At 38.8% G+C, this 6,323-nt stretch overlaps 1 long non-coding RNA gene across 1 annotated transcript in view; it reads left to right on the top strand.

Moving 5' to 3' along the window:
- The first annotated feature begins 320 nt into the window (after positions 1 to 320).
- LOC118927699 (uncharacterized) overlaps positions 321 to 6,323 on the top strand; it is a 105,320-nt gene continuing 99,317 nt past the window's right edge. Inside the window, exon 1 of the long non-coding RNA XR_005030925.2 lies at positions 321 to 566. This is a non-coding gene — a long non-coding RNA (uncharacterized LOC118927699). The remainder of the gene's footprint in view (positions 567 to 6,323) is intronic.

Below are 6,323 nucleotides of genomic sequence, written 5' to 3'. Positions count from 1 at the left end.
ACGGCCGACCCACGTTGCAGACGAGTAACTACACGTTGACTACTATAACATTTGAAGCATAATTACAAATAGCAAACCACATTAAAAAAAAAAAACTAGAAAGTGGGATTCTAATATAAATTTATAATTCTTCCTCTCTAGAGATTGGTAAGACCTGTCTCAGTGTAATGGTGGGTTTTGTTTCACTTCTGGCGCGGCCGGGCTCTGCTGCCGCTCGGCACCCCCTTCCTGCGCACGCGTGGTCAGTCCCCTGCGGTGTGTGTGCCTCACGCCCGGGCTGGGCGGAGTCACCGTCTCACACTCACCCACTCACTCCATTCATCCTGAGCCCCTGCTGTGTGCCAAGCTCTCTTCTAGGTCTTGACGTGCAATGTAAAAATGAATGGCAAACTCCTGCCGCCATAGGCCCTTCTAGGACAGAAGATGGAAATCCAAGCCCCTCTGCGGCTGGTTCTGGCAGTGCCCAGGGCTGAGTGAAGCAGCGAATACTGCAAGGAGCAGGACAGAGCCGAGGGGTGGCCGCTGTGCAGTGGGACGTCGGGAGGTCTCCGAGGAGGTAGTCCTGGGTGAGACAGAGCTGCTGGAAGGTCTGGGTGTTTAAGGCAAAACACTGAGAAGTTTTATTCTTTATCTGCAATTGCCTTAGATTCCAGACAAAAATTTTCTAAAATACATTGTGCAAAACTGTCCTAACAGGTACTTACCCACTGACCAATGGCGTCCCGCCCCGTGTTTGCCCTCCGCCTTCACGCCCCTCTGTCTGCCTCTGCCTCTGCCTCCTCCTCATTCTCTCTCTCTCCCCTCCTCTCTCCCTCCCTCCCTCCCTTCTCGCCCCTTTCCTTCCCTTTCTTTCTCTTATATTTCTCTGAATCCTGTGGTCTTGGAGTATCCATTTCTTGACTCCTGTTTACAGGATTCACTGACAGTAAAGGGTGGGTTCTAAAGGTTTGATGGAAGGGCTGAAATGTTTATTACAGAAGTGAGCAATATAAAGCAAATTTAATTATATGTGATTAACTATAAATCTTTTTACTGGTCAATAGTTTTGGTACATCTTGGGTTTTGATACATCAAATGATATTTTAGTTTTGAGACTGTAGGAAATCTAAGAAAAAGAAAATAAAGACAAATCTCTGTACAAATTCTAATATTTTTAAAGGTTAAGTAGAGAAACTCTAGATATTTGTCTTTCTACAACATAAATAAGTTGGATTTATCTTTTTACTTACCGTGACTGTATTTATTCAACAAATACAACAGAGAAAGTTTATATATCAGAAACATTTTTTTAATTTTCCTATATTGTGTTTATCAAGCTTCTCCTAACTGTTTATATGGAGGCAAAATAACTACCTGAAATTTGAAAAGTTCCATTGGTAATTTAATAGCACCCAAGGTAGATACATGCTATTATTTATTGCATATCTGACATGCATACAATAACATTTCTGTGATGTTTATTTCTTAAAATAAATCTAAGAGGTTATTTTTGCCTCTACTTTACAAATGAGCAGTTTTGCCAGGTAACATTCCCATGGTTAGTTAGGTGCCAGCCCCAGAAAGTCAGGATTTGTCAGGTTTTTCTAGATTGTAAAACCCATGTTCTTTTCCGTGTAATACACATTCTCCCAGGAAAACAAGCAAGTGTGGTCAGTACTTGTGGGGGAGACAGAAGGAGTTGCAAAAGACTGTATCAGGCAACTACTATTTTTCCTAGAATTGACACCAGATGTAGATATGTAACATGTTAAATTTAGATGGTAAAATTTTATGCAAAATCAAATCAGTTATTCTGATTCCCATTTTCTATAAATTAAGATAAAGGCATTTCTGGTTTTCTGCACTCCACTCATGGCCTACTAAAGGCATTAAGAACACAATATTGGATTTTACTTGTGGACGACTCCATTTTCATAGTGTGACGCCAATTCTTTAGCCTAACATTTAAATGCCAGATAATGGAATCCTTGACTGATGTAACAAATTGCTTAATTAGTATACAAATTACTTTTATTTTCCATTGCAACATAAGTTAATAAAACAAAAACGATGACACATTTAATCCTTTTGCAAAACTCACTGTTCATTATGTGATAGGTTTCTGTTTCAGTCTTGTTTTTAAGATATGTATCTTACTACAATGTTCTTATTGAGAATCTTGATTTTCAATCAGTAAGGATTTAAAAGGTTAAAATGTTAAAACACTTGCTTTATTATTTCTCTGACCATATGTATTACTTATTCTTATGTCATCATTTTTAAATGAAAGTATGTGTTTTCAATAATAATTAGCATTTAAAAAGAATGATTTGGTTATTTTTCATGTAACCATTTTTTATGTACTGAGAAATAGCTAAAAAATGTACACTGAAACGAAATAGATTAAGTATACCAAGTACTTTTAAGGCAAAAACCCAATTTCTGATATGCTAACATGTGAAAAATGTCCACTTCTAAAATGTAGGAGATAGGGAGTATTTCTGTTGAGGATCTTTAGTAACTCGGTTGAATTGAATTGGCAAAACTTCTGGAGTCTGATTCATTTTTAACACATGTCTGGGATTCTCAGAATTAGTGAAAATCCCAAGTGATAGGTATGTGTTAAAAAGTATCCTCACTTTCTGCCTCAATCCACCAAGTAAGAAACATGGAAACCTTTTTTACAACTCGTTTATAACCTCATTTTTTATAATAAATACACATGAAATATGATGCTTTCTCCTGTGTTCCCCACTTGCAAAGATTTTGTACACCGTCAGGGAGGCACATCTTTACTTGACAAAGGTTTTTTATAGCTTTAATTTTCATACACTGTATGAAATATATGTAATATTTATATATAATACATATAAAATATATAATGAATAGTAATTCATAGATAATGAATACTGGATCACCCTGGATATTGCTGGAGAATTAAAGCTGTGCTGAGGGCTGGACTCTGTGCTGACTCCCTGCTGGTCTGTGGGGCTGTCCTCCTAACCAGTAGGCGTGGAATAAATATTTACCGAATTAATGAATTAAAAAAGACCAGTTGTTCTCTTTTGTGATGATTCACACACATATTAATATTTTTAATACAAGCATAAAAGGAGCATTAGAAAGAGCATAAATGAGTGCAGATAGTGGCAGTAATTCATGAGCCCTGGACTTCCCAGTGGGCTGTTCTGTGACATTATGGTACCTCTATAGCTATAGTCTCCTCATATTTCACATGTTGTTTAGTATTTGATAGTACTTTTTATTTCCCTTATGCTTTGCAAATACTCTCTGCTCACCCCATCCGTTTGGACCTCGTGTAAAACAGCCTCATTAGCAAGTGTGGCATTCCGCGTGGGGGCGGCACTCACTGTGCCCTCCTCCAGGGAGAAGGGAACGTGGAATGGGGCTTCTGTGAGTTCTTCTCCCTCCAAACCAGAATCCAAGTGGTTCAACCAGGTGCACTAGGAGTAGGTTCCTTTTGCTCCAGAAGAACAGCAGTGTGCAAGTGCTAATATCCGGTGTGAAAGAGCAGAGGGCAGAGGCTGCGAGACCTCTCTCTCCAGCCAGGGTTTTGAGGCCCAGGGTGAAGAGGGGTCTGAGTCACTCTGAATTACTGCAGATCTGCGTCCCTTTCTTCTAGTCATGGGAGGACCAGTCCTGCTGTGAGCGCCTCCTGTGCCCAGACACTGTGCTAAGGAGAAGAATTAGTCATGGCCCCTGCCTGGGAGGTGCTAAGCCACAGTACGCCACCGCGGGAAGTGATGACAGACACATGGTGCACGTTCCCGGGGAAGGAAAGGGCTCTTGTTGGATGGCTGCGGAGGCTGGTGGGGGGGCGTGGGTTAGAATCAGGGGGCAGAAGCACAGTATGTAAAAACTCAGGGAAGAGAATTTCAGGCTGACCGTATAGCCTGAATTTAAAACATTAAGCCTTTAATTTGGTTGGTCCTTAGAAATCTAATCGCAGTGTCTTTAAAACCAGAGACTCTCTTCTGGCTGTGATCAGAAAGGGGTGTGACGATTTAAGAACCGTCAGATGCGGAGGACGCGCTGTTGCAGATGGAGGAAGGGCTGCTCAAGCCGGGATGGCGGCGGCCTCTGCCACTGCCCGGGAGCCGAACGGTCCTCCCTGAGAGCCCCCAGAAAGGGGCGCAGGCCTGCAGACACCGGATTGTAAGCCAGTCCGACTCACGTCGCGCTTCTGATTTACAGAACCGTGAGACGACTTTTGTGTTGTTTTAAGCCATTAGGTTTGTGGTGATTTGGAAGGGCAGAGATGACTTGTGCAGATGGTGGTAAGAGTCTGACTTTGATTACTCGTGTGAGAAGTATCAGACAGTTGCAAAACTCCCTTTAATTTTCTCACCTTGAATTGTAGGCATTTCAATGTATACAAAAGGAGATTACTTATCAAATCGTACTCATTCTTTCACAACCATGCAGTTTGATTGACTGTTTCCATGGAGCAGTTACCAACTTCACGTTTATTCAAAATGTCCCTAATAAAGCAGATACAATCACATAGCTACCTGAAAATAGTGATGTACAAAGGAACAGATAGGCTCAACTTTTCATAGTCTCAAAAACAAGATAAATATAATTCAGTAAGCAGTTTTTGCGAACCACCCCCAAAATGCATGCAATATGTTATACCAAAATAAGGATAAAGTAAATTTTTTAGTGAGACCTGCTTGCTAGTTTTTCACTTTGGTCTCACAATCTTGAAGATAATAATTAAATAGTATATGCCCAAATTAGGCAAAAGGAAATTAAACTTTGAAAATAATGATTTAAAAAGCCCTGGAGAAATTATGCAACAAATGATTCCTAAAGCTAATAAATTTACATAGAACAAATGATTAAAATGAGAATATAAATATTAAAATGTATAATATATTTGGGGAAAAATTATGTAATTTTGGTCCAGAGGAAATGCACACTCCCAAGCACATGTGCAGTTTCCTCGCTGAGTGGTCTTCGTGGGTGGATCTGCTCAGCATCCCTGGTGCACGTGGTGGGCTGGGAAGGAGGAGGTAGGGAGGCTCTCCTTCATTTGTCCTGTTGCCAGTTGAACACTATGGACAAGGAAATGGGGAGGAAAATGGTTTAGATTCACCTGAAAGACCTTGTGGAACTACAGAGGTACTGTTTTCAGTGAAACCAAGAATTTGGTATAAGACCCAACCCTGTAATCCCTTCTCCCGTTCTTCTGTAGAATATTGCTTTCATGTGTCTCTATTACTAATGGAATCTTGTTATTGTCATCTGCTTGGAGGATAGAAAAAAGGGGTGAGGACCATTGTTTGATTTCTTTGGTACTATTAGGTCTGGTTTGATTCAGAAAGAATGGAAAAAAAATCTGACTCTTAGAACTAAGAGCTTGTTTGCTGTGTTTCAATCTTAAAATGATCTAAGTAAGTATTTTCAAAGCTTGAAAGTCTTAACGACTATTTAATAATGAGTTCTTTGTTTTGTGTAGTCTCCATAGACAAGCCCAAAGCACTGGCCTTTGTCTGACAAAGCACATTCTTAAAGCTTATCAACAAATTGCTTGAAATTGTTTCTCTGAATGGAGGCAGGGCAAGACCACTCACTCACAGATAACTGGGCTAATGAAATATGGGAACAGTTTCTGAAAATGTGATTAAACATGATAGGAAATCAGAAGCATTTGGATTATATAACATATTGGCTTAGAAGAAAAGCTGAGAGGAAAACAGATTTTAATTTTAAACTATTAATAATATATCTTATTAAACAAGGCTTTAGTCAGTCTTGAAAATTTTGTATCTTCTAATAACCTGAACATCTAACATCCCTAGGAATGAAATTGTTAGCATTTGTTTAATAGTAGAGAAAAAGTATTTGGCAAAATACAATATCCTTTCATGTTAAAAACTATCAATAAATTTGGTATAGAGGAATATACGTCAACATAATACAGGCCATATGACAAACCTAACATACTCAATAGTGAAAAGCAGAAATCTTTTCCTCTGAGATCAGGGAAGTATAGAAGTTCTAACTATAGCATTCAGACAAAACAAAGGAATAAAAGTCATCCAAATCAGATAGGAAGAAGTAACACTGTCTTTATTTGTAGATGATATTATCATATAAACAGACTATCCTGAAGGCTCAATTAAAACTGTCGAAACTAAAGAATGAATTCAGTAAAGCTGTAGATTATAAAATCAACATAAAGAAATCAGTTGCATTTTTATACATCAAAAATGAAATATCTGAAAAAGAAGTAGAGAGAATTCCATTCACAAAAGCATCAAAAATAAAATACTTAGATATAAATTTAAAAAATTGAAAGACTCATATAATGAAAACTA

The sequence above is a fragment of the Manis pentadactyla genome, chromosome 16 (genome assembly GCF_030020395.1).
Source record: "Manis pentadactyla isolate mManPen7 chromosome 16, mManPen7.hap1, whole genome shotgun sequence".
NCBI lineage: Eukaryota > Metazoa > Chordata > Mammalia > Pholidota > Manidae > Manis > Manis pentadactyla.
Note: the sequence above shows the minus strand (reverse complement) of the source record. Positions and strands in the feature narration are given on the sequence as shown.